Genomic DNA, 16,937 nt, shown 5'->3' on the forward strand with positions numbered 1-16,937 from the left:
TTTTCCCCTGTTCTGTCTCTTTTTAGGTTTTAGGAAGCTGTCCTCTCTTAAGCTCCCATGAAACAGCCATCAGCCAACAGCCTCCCAGGCACACTCTTACTCCAGAATGAATACATGCCCTAATTGTGAGACAGGGGTGGTCCCCACATTCTTCATTTGCTCTTGGGCAGATCCCCATGGTGTCTCACTGCTCACTTCACTGAACTGGACCTGCTGGAGAAATCTGGTGCCCGCTGCTGCTGCCATCAAATAGAAGGGGGGAGGTTTTAGTACTTTTACTGAATGGTTCTGAGTATACTTTAAATACTTCCCCTATTTATGCCATTATCTGTGCCTAATTTTCCATTCTATCCCCTTCTATTCCAATTTCCCCCTTCACTGCTTTTCTCTTTTTAAGACTGCTGACAAACTTTCTTCACCCTATGAAGTCCCATGATTCCTCTACGAGCTCAGCTGCCTCCCATCTTTTTTCAGCAGATCTTGAGTCTTGTCCCCAATCACCTTAATACCCTTGACAATGGGGCACAATTTAGTCTGACAATTCCACAGACTCAGCATGGAATTGATGGAAACCAGACTCCATAGTCTCGCTGAACTCTAGAATCACAATCTCCTTATCTTCACGTTTCCTACTCAAGAAATGAGAGAATTTTTAAAAAAATTTATTTGTTTTTAAATCAAACTTGTGGATTCATTGGTATAAGGTGTTCAAATTAGGCCTTAAACATTTGCTAGCTGTGTGCTTTCTTTGCATAGTGTTTCCCTCACTTGGAATGGTAGATCAAATTCATGGTTGGAAAGGACTTTGGAGACCAACCCCTTATTTGAGAGATAGGAAGAGTAAAGACTAGATAGAAATCACATAAGTAATAAATGAGAGAGGTGGGATTTGAATCATGTTCAAAAGGGTAAGGTTGAAATCCTTATCCCAAATTCCTCTTTTGTTGTTCTTCAGTCATTTTTCAGTTGTATCTGACTCTTTGGGATCCCATTTGGGGTTTTCTTGACAAAAATGCTAAAATGGTTTGTTATTTCCTTCTCCAGTTCATTTTACAGATAAGGAAACTGAGGCACGCACAATGAAGTGACTGTTTGGGACTCCATTTGGGATTTTCTTGGCAAAGATCCTAGAATGGTTTATCATTTCCTTCTCCAGTACATTTTACAGATAAGGAAACTGAGAGTGAAGTAACTTGCCCAGGGTCACACCGCTAATAAATATCTGAGGCTTGTTTTGAACTCAGGAAGAAGTCTTTCTACCTCCAGGCCAGTGCTCTCTGCAATATGGTGCTACTTAGCTGCTTGTCTCTTTACATATGAGCAAAATAATGCACGGCTAGCTAAATGACTTATTTTACAAGAGTGTCAGAGCTAGGGTTGGAAATCCAATCTTTTCATTCTAAGACCAGTGTCATTTCCACACTACTAAGCTGATTCTAATGAAATAAGTAGATAATATTCTAAAAATCAAAGCCTGAAACCTTCTGATGATGGACATTAACTGAGTAGAAAGGTTTTTTTTTTTTTTTTTTCCTCCATGATAACAATTCATTTTCTAAAAATGTCTCCAGGGAGTAGACTCATAAACTATCCATCGGTGTGCCTGACTAGACAAGCCAACACACTTAAAAATCTCTTTTCTGTCATCGCTACTGTTTCTGTACACTAATGAGGCCAAGGGGAAAGCCTAGACACTGGTCCCTAGGGTCCTAGAACTGCTATCCTCCTGCAGAATTAATTCTAAATAGTTTGTCTTTTTTCCCCCCTGTTCTGTTTATAGGGAAAAAAATCCCCAAGTTGACAAGTTCCACAACTCTTAATTTTTTTTAAAGGGCCGTTACCTGTAAAAACTTCAACTGAGCTGACTCTCTGAGCATTTGCGCCTAATTAATTACCAGGTAGAGCTCATCCCAGTTCCCAAATAAAAGTTAAAAACCCATTTCACTGAGTTCCATATTTTTTTGCTCAGCATCACTCATCTGAAAGGTTTCAAGGGAGGCCAACATTTGCATATCGGGCCCTGCCAGGGTTACCATGGCAACAGAAAAACTCAGAAACCGGGTTCTCTTTTGTGGGCTGCTTTCTGATTTTCCAGATATGACTGGAGAGAAGATTAGGGCAAAGACCCTTTAATGCAGAACTTTATGTTGGCTAACTATTGGCCATACGCTGTAAGTAGATAGGATGATGTTACAGTTTGACTTTTGGAAATGAAGAACCTTTCTTGGTTCCCAGACAAGAGATGAAGAAATGCTTTCCCTCTCCTGTTTGTAAAGGTGGTGGACTACGGGTGTGTAACATTGTATATCCTGTCATATTCAGTGTTTTATGGTTTCCCCTGAAAAATTTTTCCCTTTCTTATCTATCCTTTCTTTCCTCTTCTTCATTTCCTCCCTGTCTCCAGTTTCACTATCTGCTTGATTCTATGTCTCTCTGTGTCCTTTTATGTCACTCTATCTCTGTATTTTTCTGTTTCTATCTTTATTTCTCTGTCTCTTGCATGCTAAGTCTCTGTATTTCACTTTTTCCTTATCATTACTTTTTTTTTTAAACCAGGGAAGATTTGCTACATAGTGAAAATGAGAGGGCTATATTCAGAAGTAAAGGTAATGAAAAGAAAATATTTCAGCAAAATTTTATTGACATATGCTAATGTTGGAAACAGCCATATTATATGAGATGGTGAAGATCAACTATGTGGTAATATTGTTTTTCTGCGACATGTGGGAAGAGGGCTAGATCTCTTTTCTAGGTTGTAGATTAATTTCCACATTCTGCTTACTACACGTATGACCTTGGGGAGGTAATTTAAATTTTTTGGGACTTGATTTCCTCCCTTTGATGCTAAATTGATTGAAGAACAGATGGCTTTTAAGACCATTCTAGCTCTAAATAACAATAATGATAATGTTTTATACAGCACTTAAAGGTGGGCAAAATACTTTACATGCATTTACTCATACAAATTTAAGGCTATTAAAAACTGAAGGCTATTAAAACACACACACAAACAAATACACATATATGCACATAAATACACATAGGAGACAAAAATAGAGACAGAAAAAGAAAATGTCAGAGAGACAGAGAAAGACAGAAACAAAGAGAGACAGAAAGACAAAAAGAGAACCAGACACAGAGAATGATAGAGACAGAGAGACAGAGAAAGACACAGAAAGATAGAGACAGAGAAAGACAGCAAAAGACAGAGAAGGAGAAAGATAAAGACAGAGACAATCCAGTGAGAAAGACAGATAAATATATAGAGGCAGAGAAAGATATATATATATATATATATATATAAAGAGAGAGAGAGAGAGAGAGAGAGACAGAGAGAGAGAGAGAGAGAGAGAGAAGAGAGAGAGAGAGAGAACCGGAGACAGAAAGAGAGCCAGAGAGAGAGCCAGAGCCAGAGACAGAGAGACAGAGACAGAGAGACAGAGACAGAGAAACAGAGACAAAGACAGAGACAGAGACAGAGAAAGATAAGAGACAAAGAGGCAGAGTCACAGAGAGAAATATAGAGTCAAAGAGAGACAGAGACAATGAAACAGAGACAGAGAGAAAGCCAGAAATAGAGAGACAGAGACAGTTAGACACAGAGAACAACAGAAAGAGAGAGAAACAGAGAGAGGCAGAGACACAGAGAGACAAAGACTGAGACATAGAGAGATTGGGACAGAGACACAAAGAGAAACAGAGACACACAGTCAGACAGAAAGAGACAGAGACAAAGACAGAGATAGAGAGAGACAAAGAAAGAAAGACAGAATGAGAGAGAAACAGAGACAGAGAAAGACAAAGACTGAGACAGAGAGAGACAGAGAGGCAGAAAGAAATACAGAGATACAGAGAGAGACAGAGACAACAGAAACAGAGATAAAGATAGAATGACAGAGATAGAGATAGAGAGAGAATGAGAGATTTAGAGCAGGAAGTGACCTCAGAGATAACTAGTCTCACACTAGGGAAATATAATGACTCACTTCTGATAACATGAGTATTAAACCTTAGAGGCAGAATTTGAATCCTGGTCTTCTGACTTTACTACATGAATTGGAGTACTACAAGAGGATAAGTTGAGGTGGGAGAAGGAATAATCAACATAATCAGAAAAAGCTTCACAAAGGAAATGATACATGAACTGAACCCAACAGACAATTTGGTTATGCTAAGTAGAGGGTGAAAAAGAAAGGCATTCCAGGCAGCAAAGGCAGAATGGGTAAAGGTTTGTTGACTGGATATTGATAGATTGTTGTTAAATAACTGTTTTAACCTTAAAAAAAAAAAAGTCTCAAAGGATGGTTTGACAGTACCATCAAATGATCTCATTATCCTTCAGAGTAACATAAAATTCCCCAAACATTTCCATTCAAATTCAGATTAGCTGGGACAATGCCTCCAGAATTGGATAGTTTACAGCACACAAATAATGGCATATAAGGATTAGTTGAAAGAGTTGAGGATGTTTAACCTACAAAAGGAAGGGGGAAAAAAGGGAATATTTTAGTTGTCTCCAAGCAAAATCCAAATGGGATCAGGACAAGTCAAATCTGACTGAAATGACTGAACAATAGCAAGAAAAGCATACTAAAAGCTATCGCATGGCAGATAGAACAAAGTGACCCTGTTTGACTCCAGAAGAAATAGAGAGTAGTTAATTTTAAGGTCTTCAATAACAATAGTGACAACAGCAGTACCCAGACCACTAGAGGGAATGGATTCTGTCTCCCTGGAAGTCTTCAAGCAAAGACTGATTAACCCCTTAATGGAGATCTGTTAAAGTGGATCCTTGTTCACGTACAATTTGGACTCAGAGATTCTTGAAGTCCCTTTTAAGATTTCTAATGTAATAAATCAACAAACATTTCTTAAGTATGGAGAGACATGGCCAGTTTTGTACTAAGCAGGGGGAAACAAATAAAGATAAAAGGCAGTCCCTATTCTCAAGAAGCTCAGGCTAATGGGCTGGGTGGCAAAATGTAAATTTCTATGTATAAACATATTGAGAGAAAATGCAGAAAGAGGAAGCCTGAACAGTAATGATGATGATGATGATGATAGCTAATGACAGGGATTTTACACATATCATCAATTTGAATGATCACAACAATCCTGGCAAGTAGTTATTATTATTATCCCAATTTAATGGATGAAATTGAACCAAAGAGGCTTGAATGACTTGCTTAGGGTAGTACAGCTAGGTAGTATCTGAGGCTGGATTTGAATTTAGGTTTTCTTGACTCCAGGCCACAATACCTACCCAGCTAGTTCAAATATGGCCTCAGACACTTAACACTTACTCATTGTGTGACCATAGGCAAATCACTTTACTCCAATTACTTCACCAAAATGAAGTTTATATATTGTTATATGATATGTTATATCTACATATTGATTTCTGTATTTAAATATCAATATATTGAAATGTGTTGAATATATAATATAGTACCTGTACATATGTACACATAGATATGTGTGTGTATGTGTGTACACAAATAAATAATCATATTTATCCCTCACTATAATTCTGTGTGGTATAATGGATAGAGCCTGGGCTTGGATTCAAGAAGTTCTGAGTTCAAATAGAAATTTACTAGTTATGTGACCCTGGGTTCGTGACTTAATCCTGTTTGCCTCAGTTCCTCATCAGTAAAATGAGTTGGAAAAGAAAATGGTAAACCACTGCAGTATTTTTACCAAGAAAATCTCATGAGCAAAAGTTCATAAGATTAGGGAGAGTCAAACAGAACTGAAGAATTAAGAGTGATAATCCTGTAAAGTATATATTATTATTATCTCCAATTATATATATATATAAAACTGAGGCTATGAGTTAAGTAAATTGTACAGAGTAATACAAGTACCAAATGTATGGAGTTGTGAACTGATCCAACCATTTTGGAGAGTAATTTGGAACTACACCCAAAAAGCTGTCAAACTGTACATACCCTTTTATCCAGCAGTGTCTCTACTGGGCCTGGATCTCAAAGTGATCATAAAAATGGGAAAGGGACCCACATGTGCAAAAATGTTTGTGTCAGCCCTTTTTATAGGGGCAAGAAACTGGAAACTAAGTGGATATCCATCAGTTAGGGAATGGCTGTATAAGTTATGGTATATGAATGTTATGGAATATTATTGCTCTATAAGAAATGATCAGCAGGATGATTTCAGACAGATCTGGAGAGACTGATGCTGAGCTAAGTGAGTAGAACCAAGAGAACATCCAAGGCAACAACAAAATTATACAATGATCAACTCTGATGGACATGGCTCTTTTCAACAATGAGGTGATCTGGGCCAGTTTTGTGATGATGAGAGCCATCTTTATTCAGAAAGAGGACTATGGAGACTAAATATGCTTCACAATATAGTATTTTCACCTTTTTGTTGTTGTTTGCTTACTTTTTTTTCTTTCTTCCTTATTTTTTGACATTATTTTTCTTGTGCAGCATGATAAATGTGGAAATTTATATAGAAGAATCCCACATGTTTAACATAAAAAAAAAAAATGTACCAACTATCTAAGGAAGGATTCAAATTCAGTTCTTACGAATCCAAGTCCATTTTACTTTCTGGATATAAATCCATGATCCCACTATCCCATTTTTGCTATTGGACCCATCACTCCCCTCTCAGCTTAGCTGAACCCAGCAACGTATTCTATAAAGCTATTTAGGGGAAGATGAGTTTTCTCCCCAGCCCCAGGCTTTGATTTTCTGAGAGCATATCTTGGTGTCAAGTCTGGTTTTATAGAACCTATGTCCATGCCTCTAGAATTGTAATGCTAAGCTTAGTTCTTTGTCTGTGTTTATAAACATGAATTAATAAGGGGCAAAGGCCTTCCTAATTGCCATCAATCTCCATGAAACTCCACAATGAGTAAGGTTTTCTTCTACATTCTGTTACATCTGAATAGACTTGTTAAGTCCCGATGTTTCTCTGTAATATATGCAGCACAGAAGAGTTCTTTAAAAAAAAAAAAAAAAACTCACTGTTATACCTATGAGTTATGATCCTCTCATCCCATTGTACAGTAAACTGAACAGGGCTGGAAAGAGCAGGTGAGGAGTCTCCCTGGGTGTCTAAGTACTGAATAGCATATCATTCTGAATGATAATGTCTCCTTGATTAATGATCACCAAATTGACTTCAAAGAAGAGCAACAAACAGGTCTTAATCAGCATCTTCTCTGATTTGGGAGGTTTGCTAACCTGCTATTCCTGGGCTTGGCTTTGACTATGCATTCTGCTTTCTTTCCTTTTTTTGCACCAGACTCCTTGGGGAGATCTTTGGTCACATAATGTTTTATGTTGCTAGTTTAATGAGCTGGGGATTGATGCTGTTGTCAGATCGTTTCAGCACTTGGCCCTTACCAAAGTCATTTCTTTCAAAAACAAACAAACAAAAACCTTCATTTTTTGTTGTTTTCTTTTATTTTAAAGCGATAGATGTCAAGTACATGGTAGAAGTATGGCTGGGATCCTCTGGGGTTCAACAATATCTGTTATTTAAAAGAGAAACAAATGACCAAAAATTATACACATGTATGAATGCATGCATGTATGTCTATAGATAAGTATTTGCATATATACACATGCCACATGCATAAGCATACATACACATAAATATGCACATACACATAATGTGCAACAATGCAATATACATACGTGTGCATGGATAAACATACATGTATTATTCACATATATGCATACAGATTGCATAATACATTTCAACATACACATGGATGCATATATGTATGTACATGCATGTATATATATGCATGCATATATGTGTATGTATATATGTATGCATATACATATACACACACAATTCACGTATATGTCCATGTATACATACATACCCACATAGCACAGGGAAAATGAGAGATCATCTAAGCTTCTCCACATAGGCATTTAGAAAGTCCTACCTACCATTGCTAATTAGTTCTATAAAAACATGGTATTAGGGAAAATAATGTCACAGGGGCAACTTGTTTCATAGTCTCTAGAGGGGCTATATAAATAACACTGCAACTTTAGAGGAGGTTTGGTTATGAAGATTGGTATTACTAAATATCACTAATTGTGATGTCGAATGAAAAAAAAATATGCCTGTACTTTATACTGAGATGGTGAGAGTCTATTCTTGTGAATTTACCAGTGAAGAAATTGAGCTCCAAAGGAAAAATGAATTTTACATCTTTTGTTTGTCTATTTTTTTTCAATTTTGTCTAACTCTTTGTGCCCCTCCCCCTTTTATTTTGTAAAGATAGTGGAGTAATTTGCTATTTCCTTCTCCAGGTTATTTTACAGATAAAGAACTGTAGGCAGAGTGAAGTTACTTACCCAGAGTCACACAGCTAGTAAGTTCCTGAGATTAGATTTTGAACTCAGGTCCTCTAGATTCCAGAGCCTAATGCTCTGATTCAGTGTCCCTTTTTTATTCTTCCATCAATATTTCTTATTCTTGTCCATGTCCATTAATTTTGCCTTTGGATCAGCCATTCTCAGTGTTTGGAATTTGCTTCCTCCTCACCCACTCCTTTTTTCCTTTATGAGATTCTTCTTTTCCTTCAAAGTGCAGTTCAGCCATGAGAGATTCAGGCCAGTTCCTGTTGGAATACATGGGAGCTACCTGACAGTGGCTGCTGGAGGTTCAACCCTGTATGGATCTCCTTTGGTGAGAGGGTGATACAAGGAGACTGAGAGGTAATTGCTTTTCTCTGATCTCTCTGACTGAGAGGCCCTTGCATTGTCTGACCTCTCTCCTCTTCCTTCTGACTCCAATTTATCTCATTCCCTGTCTGCAACACCTGTGTCAGCAAAGGCTGCCTTTACACTCCTTCACATGTTATGATCCAAAGCTGTGGAGGCTCTTAGAGAATTGACCTGTCCCTTAACAAGTTCCAATGGTCTTGTGAAGAAGAGAGTCATCTGCATGCTGAGGGAGAGCTGTGGGAACTGAGTATGGATCACAACATAGTATTTTTACTCTTTTTGTTGTTGTTTGCTTGCATTTTGTTTTCTTTCTCATTTTTTTTTCTTTTTGATTTGATTTTTCTTGTGCAACATGATAATTATGAAAATATGTATAGAAGAATGGCACATGCTTAACATATATTGGATTACTTGCCCTCCAGGAGAGGGGGTAGGATGAAGGAAAGGAAAAAAAAAATTAAATGCAAGGTTTTGCAAGAGTGAATGTCGAAAATAATCCATGCATATGTTTTGAAAATAAACTTTAGTAAAAGAAAAATGCAGTTGAAAACTTCCAGGTCATGTTAATAAGATGGAAGATTTGATATTTTATTCAATCCTCATAATCTATCAGAACTTACATGGAGAGACAAAGCAATTTCAGATATTTCTATTGTCTAGGAAACCAAGAAACCAAAATGAGCAACAAATGAATCTTCTAATAAAACAGAACAGTAATAATCTCCATGCACAAATTTACTCCCTCAGGACCCTCACACTCCATTGCCCACCAAGTTCAGGCAAAACATTTGCTCAAGCCAACTCAGAGTCTTGCATTAGTACTAAACTTCAGGGTACTTTTCTTTGTTTCCATTACTCTTCAAATCCAAAAGTTACGACTTTTCTCTGATGGCAATAACAACATGGTAACGTGGCCCCAAGTTTTCTGCCAACAGAGCTTATCCACAGAACTAAGGAACAGAGTCATCTTAGATAGAACCACAGATTACATGGCTATTTGGTTTTCCACTAAGCTAGAGGGAAAAGATCTCTATCTGGGACCAATCTATTTTTTTCAGAAATAACTTAGGGGAGAAAATGAGGCTAGCAAATAATTAATTTCCCAGCATGAGAAGATGCTGACATTGCTTTGAGATTTAGCCCCTGGGGAATCACCATTAAAATGGAAAGAGTCATAAAGTGAGGAATAAGGGAACATAAAGGGGGGACATAAAGACTTAGATTACCAAAGATGTCAGGGGCAAGACAAATCAATGCAAAATCTTTAGCATAAGCAGAAAAAACAATAGGGAAACTATTAATAACAGAAGGGAACGTGACCTTCAGATAAGTAAAAGAAAAAAAAAAGGTCCAGATATCTATGAATAAAAATTTCAAGACAAAAGAAAATGAATCAATAACTCTCAGTACACAGGATACCATGAATTCCCTAGAGAGCATGAAACCACAGTAGGATGTTCTTAAATTACTTAAAAGAAAAATAAGAATCGTGGAAGGGGATTTTATGGCCTGCCCAGCAGAAATAATGGTCATAATTAAAAAAACAAAACAAAACAAAACAAAACTTGAATACATAGTGGTAAGTCTCACCAAAAGAGGGCAGGAAGAAAGAGGATATAAATATATGGCAATAAAGAACAATCTAAGAAAAGAGAAAGAAAATTCAGTAACATTAAAAAAAGCATGATTTTTATATAAGAATACATGCTTATCTTAAAGATGGAAAGAGTATAAACAACTTAAGAAGTATAGGTCTCTCAGACAAATATAAATCAAAAATCCTGAATGCCATAATTCAAGAACAATGCAGAAAACCTGCCTAGAACTTCTGAAAAAAACAAACAAACAAACAATATGTATTTGAAGAATCCACAAATTTCCTCCCAAATCACTGAAACGCTCCCTACTAAATGAAGCAGTTTCCAGTTTCTCCCACCTTCTACTGGTAATGTCTTTATTTCCAAACTACCTTATAGTTAGTTGCTTTACACCTATTTGCATTTACTCTATCCTTATTTACTCTAAAGCAAATGTGGCATAAAGATGAAAAAAAAAAGTGCCTAGAGCAGATTTGTACTCATATTCTTTTTTTTTTTTTGATACATATTAGCTGTGCAAACCTTTTTTAAACTAGTTAAACTTTCAAGTACTCTAGGTATCTCTCTGAGACTACCTGTGGTAGAGAAAGTACTAATATGAACTGATTAGAGTTTCCTTAGTTGGGTGTTTCCCCTACCAATGAAATCATAGATTTGATCCCAATCTTTGTCATTATATTAAATCATATTATATTGTGTTATTTTAATTCATATTATGTTGTATTTCATTATATTGTATGTATTACATTGCATTATATTATATTATTATATTATATGCAGCTAGGTGGTGCAATGGATAGAATGACAGGATTAAAGTCAGAAAGACATCTTCCTAAGTGCAAATTTGACCTCAACTATGTTATTATGATGTTTCTATGTATTTATTAGCTATGTGATCCTGGGCAAATAATTTAACCTTGTTTTCCTCAGTTTCTGCTTCTGTAAAATGAGCTTGAGAAGGAAATGGCAAACCATTGTAGTAGCTCTACCAAAAAACCCAAGAAGGGTGATAAAGAGTCAGACACAATCATTATTGAACAAAACCAATATATCATATCATATATTGTATTGGGTCATGTTATTCAATTTCATGTCATATTACATTATATTTTGTTTCTTGCCATAGATTGTAAGCTTATAATGTCCATAATGATAATAATAACATTTATGTAACACTTTAAAGCTTGCAAATACTTTACAGATATTTTCTCATTTTGTTCTCACAACCACCCTATGGAATAGGTTCTGTTATTATCCTCATTTTACAGATGAAGAAATTGAGGTAGACATGCCTTGCACAGTGTTACACAAATAGAAAGTCTTGAAGGTCAGCACTCTGTAAGCGCTACATACCTAGATACAACAACAAAATGTTTTTAGAACTCCTGTTCTTTAAAAAAAAAAATGATATGTAAAGAAAGAAAAGGAAGAGAAATCTGGTCCCTGACAGATCCTCACTGTAGAATTCTACTTATAAATAGTCTTCGGTTATATTTCTGGTCATAGAACAACCACCTTCCCCTCTTTCAACCTTAACATAAGAAATTGAAAGATAAACTTTGGTTCTCCCATGATAAAACAGCTACTACTTCATAGCTCTGAATGCAAAAAAAAAAAAAAAAAAAGATAGACTAATAGCATAAGAATAACTAAGCAAATTTGAGATGGATTTTTTAAATGCATTTATATTTCAATGGTCTCTCAAATTAATAGACTAACTTTGTTGACACAGTTCACTTCCTAATGGTTTGCATCTGTCACTGAAGGCTGCTGTTTTCCTTAGAGACTAAAACCATCAAAAGCAGTGATCAATTACTAGGCAAAGTGACTGGTTTGTGTTGGTATTTATCACTTCCTTCACCAGAATTATCTGGAAGATTTTATTGAAAACTACTGGGCTAAATGCCCAGCATGCTTCTTGACCGAGAGTAGTCTGCAAAACTGAGAGAGTAAGCTCTTTTGCTGGTTGTTGGGGCATATTGGTGGGAAGATATAGAACTGCAGCTCATCTTTAAATTTCCAGAAAACCCCAGCTCAATTATAGATAATCAAGTACCTTTATTGAAAACCTGAACACTTGAAAATAACATTTTTATAATGCAAAGAGTGCAATATTCCTCATATAAGATAGAACAAATCTAGGGATTTATTAGAAAGTGCACATGATACATTCAGGTTGGGATTACCTCATAAGTCAAAGTCTGAAAAAGAAACAAACATCATCCAATTTAAAATTGCTTCTTGGTTAAAATAAGTACTGAAGGTCTTAATGGCAAAGAAAATCTGAATGGAGCATACCTAGTCATTCCCAGAGTGAACCATAATATCTGGGATTAGGCAGATTTCTAAATATGAGTCATGTTTAAATAAATTGAGATAGATAATTAAATAGCTAACTAGCTAGCTATGCAGGTACATATATAATTAGAGATACATAAAGAAAGATCTACATATAAGCATATATATATGTGTGTGTGTATGTTACATACATATTTGTATATATATGTAAGTACATTATATATGATGTATATATATATGTACATATTGTAATTAATCATTTATAAATATCTAGGTTATAATGATAATAGTAGGTATTGTTTATAATTATTGTGTTTTAAGGTTTGAAAAATAATTTACAAACATATTATCTCACTTTATCCCCCTGAGATTTAAATGTAATTTTATCCCCATTTTACAGATAAGCAACCAGAAGCAAAAAAATTAAATGATTTGTTCCAGGGTTACATAGTTGGCAAATTTTTGATGCTGATTTGAATTCAGTTCTTTCTAACTTCATGGTCCACTACATTATCCACTAAAACTCTAGAGGACTTCACAGCAGATCTCATTTTATTTTCTTTCTCTCCACTCATTATTGTCTATTCTTTTTTTTTTTTCTTGAAGAGGACCAATGGCAGTACAAAGTGGATGACCTGATTTGCATGTGAATTGGATTTAAATGAGGCATTCTCTCTACCAGATTCACTGAAATTCAGTGAAAGACAAAAGTCAAGAAGACTGATGATTGTTCAGGATGCAGTGGATGACCTTGACCTTTATAAATTAAGTTTTTTTCCCTAGTCTTATATTACCAACACTGTAAGCCCCTTTCACATAGGTTATTGGGAAAGTCAACTAATTGGTTTCTCAGCTTCCAACCTTACCTTTTTCAACTTATCCATTTTGCAATTGCTAAAATAATTTTCCTAAGGTATAAGTCATTCCTCTGCTCAAGAACAATTAATGACTTCCTGTAGCCTGTAGTGTAAAAAAAGGTTTACATTTAAAAAGATGGATCTTATTGGCTCTTATGGATCACTACTTTCCCTTCTAAATGGCTACAAACTTCTCTTTTATTGTACATCTCAAAAACTATCAAAAATCAAAACTAAGATCACTGGCCTATCATTTAGAAATTGAACTCTCTTCAGTATTTTAAAAGAAATTTATCATTGATTTGACCATTTTACAAGCCTGCTGAATTTCTCATAGTTTCATCTTTAAAAAAATCACCAACAGCTTATTGAAATTATGTCCCCCACAACTTATTTTAATAGCCTCATATCTAGTTCAACTAGACACAGAGATTCCTTCAGGCTATTGGGATACTCACTTTTTTTCTTTAATTTGATTCATGTCCTCTCTTTACCCATCAGAACATTTTTGTTTTTGATAAAGAAAACAAGCTAGGTAGTTTTGCCTTCTCTCTCATCTATTAACATTTTTCCATTTGCTCTCCCAATCAGAATTTCTTCCTTCTTTGATTTTGGCTTTTCCTCTATTTTAGCTAAAATAGAACTGCAATGATGATGATGGTGATGGTGATGGTGATGATGATGAATAATTTTCTTGTTGATTTCCTTATTCTTCATCACCAACCTGGGATCATTCATAGACCCAGTGCTCCATACACATGTCATTGGTCTACATTTTGTCTTTACCCTCTATTTCCCATCCTTGCTAACAACTTCTTACTCAATATATTTTGATTCAACCTTAGTAGGTCAGGAAATGCCCTATGCATCAATATTAACATTTTTAAATGGTAACCTCTTCCCTTCCCCATCTGGAAATCCCTATGTTCCAATGTAAGTGTCTTAAGAACTAGGACAATTTTCTTTTTGGTATCTATGATAGAGCACTGAAAATAGTAGTTTACCTAACTAAACAAAACAAGGAGATAATTTCTAATTCCTTTGCCCCATAAGTTTCTTTCAGTCAAAATATATGGCTAAGCCACTGAAATGAAGTCACCCCACAAACTTCCACAAACTAAGAACAATCTTGGCTTTTTCTTCATGGCTATCACAAATCTTTCATTGTATCAGAGCAACTCATCTTTAATTCTTCACTTAATTAGGTGATAATTTCTAGTAGATTTGCAATGCGTCCTTGCTTTTATTGTTATTGGGGGAAGGTGTGAACTAATTCCCTAGATAAATGCACCTGCGGATGTATGTATGTGTGTGTGTATGTGTGTATGTGTAAATGTTGATAATCTGATTTCATTCTACTTTTTAGGCCAACATCACATTATTATCTTTCATACATCTTAAATTCTACCCAAATGGTGCTGCTTATTTTATCAGATTTGGAATTCTGTCTCTTATGTCCTCATCCACATACCCTGTCCCTCATGCCTAGAATGCACTCACTCATCATTTCTGCAACTTAGAATAGCAAGCTGCATTCAAATTTAGCTTATACGTCAGTTTCAAATGGAAATTTCCCTGTATTCACAATGATTATTACCCCTTCAACTAGCAACATGTATTTGTTTTAAACATAAAGCAGACTTAATAAATGACTCTTGCCTTGAATTATTTGAGCATCCAGGGGCTGATAGAAGCCAGATTAAGATCAAGAAAGGTTTCAAGATCATGTTATATGCAGATCAACTTAAGAAACCAAAAATATTTAACCTAAAGAAGAGAAGACTTGGAAGAGTGATAACTGTTTTTATATTTTTGAAGAACCATGAAAAGGAAGAATATTTAGACGGTTTTTTTTTGGCCTGGCTCCAGATATAATAACTAACAGCAATTCTCCTAAGTAGTAGAGAAACTGATTTCAATTTTTACAGAAAGAGGGAAAATAACCAACAATTCTAACTATGTTAAAGTGGGAAGGGCTACCTTAGGAGATAGTGGCCTTCAAGTCAAGGTAGGAAGATGTCTTATGAAATCTGTTACAAAAGGGATTTTTTTTTTGGCAGAAAAAAATGGGCTAAATCACATTTCCTTTTGATACTCTGGCTCTGTGATTATATTATAGCATCATTGTTTTATTCAAGGATTGAGAGAGCTCACAAATCATTATCTAGAGATAACGCTAGAGTAATACTCTACTATGGAATAATCAGTAGGTCTTAGTCTAAATCAAACATTTCAGCTGACTGTCCAAAGAATCTATTACCTTTTTGGGGAAAGTAGTTTCTGTTCTTAACTGATATTAAAGACTAGTGGTTTCATCTTCCTTACATTAGATAGTCTTCCCTCTAAGCCTAAATACAATCCCTCCTCATGTCCACCCCTTAGAATTTTTGGCTTTTTCAAGGCAGATGTCAATATCTACAAAATTATTTCCAGCACTTCTTTGAATTTTGAGATCCCTCCTTCTGAAAAACATTTGCTGTTATGTATCTGTGCCTACATTGCACAGTGGCAATAGAATATAAAGTCGTGGGGGTAGGGATTATGACTTCTTTTGGCATTTGTTTTTGTCATGCATCCTCAATGTCAAGTCCCTTGCACATAGTAGACACTTAATAAAAATATATTAAATTTCATTGTGTTGCATTTTATTGAATTGACTTGAATTATGTTGAATGAAATGAAAATAGATAACATGTATTGGAATGGAAAGGAATGGAATTCAAAGCCATTTTATGAAGTGATTTTACTAGGAAGAGCTGGTCCATAAGAGATTAATGAGATTGCTGCTATTGAATTTAGACTTTCTCTATTTAAATGGTGTTTACAACTTGTTAATGCACTGACTGCTTAAGATCCTGGTTATAGACATCATCAAACATATCCTCAGAGAATGTTTTCTTTTGGACAAACATGGGGGGAAAAGGGCATAGGTCTTGGAGTCAGAGGATCTTCATTGAAATCCTCCCTCTCCTTACTTTTTCTTCTTGTGCAACAAAATAAAACAACTAACTAATCTCTAAGATCTCTTATAATTGTTGTTGTTCAGGCATTTTCAGTTTTATCTGACTATTTGTGACTGCACTTATAGTTTTTTTCGTTTGTTTTCTGTTTTATTTTTGTTTTTTTGCAAAGATGAGTGGAGTGGTTTGTCATTTCCTTTTCCAGTTCATTTTACACATGGGAAAAGTGAGGCAAACATATTTAAGTGACTTGCTTAGGCTCACACAGCTAGTAAGTGCCTGAAGAGATTTGAATTTAGGAAAATGAGTCACCCTGACTCCAGACTCAGTTCTCTATCCCCTGTACCACCTATAACTATGAATGCTTCCTTTTAGCTATGGATGGTGGTATATTCCATCTGTTGCTGGGAGGGTTAGAGCTTAGGAGTTCATATCTGCAAAGGGGTTAAAGTCTATTGGATATCCATGTTAAGTCTGGAACTAGTACAGTGAACTTTGGAG

This window comes from Antechinus flavipes, chromosome 3 (assembly GCF_016432865.1).
Source record: "Antechinus flavipes isolate AdamAnt ecotype Samford, QLD, Australia chromosome 3, AdamAnt_v2, whole genome shotgun sequence".
NCBI lineage: Eukaryota > Metazoa > Chordata > Mammalia > Dasyuromorphia > Dasyuridae > Antechinus > Antechinus flavipes.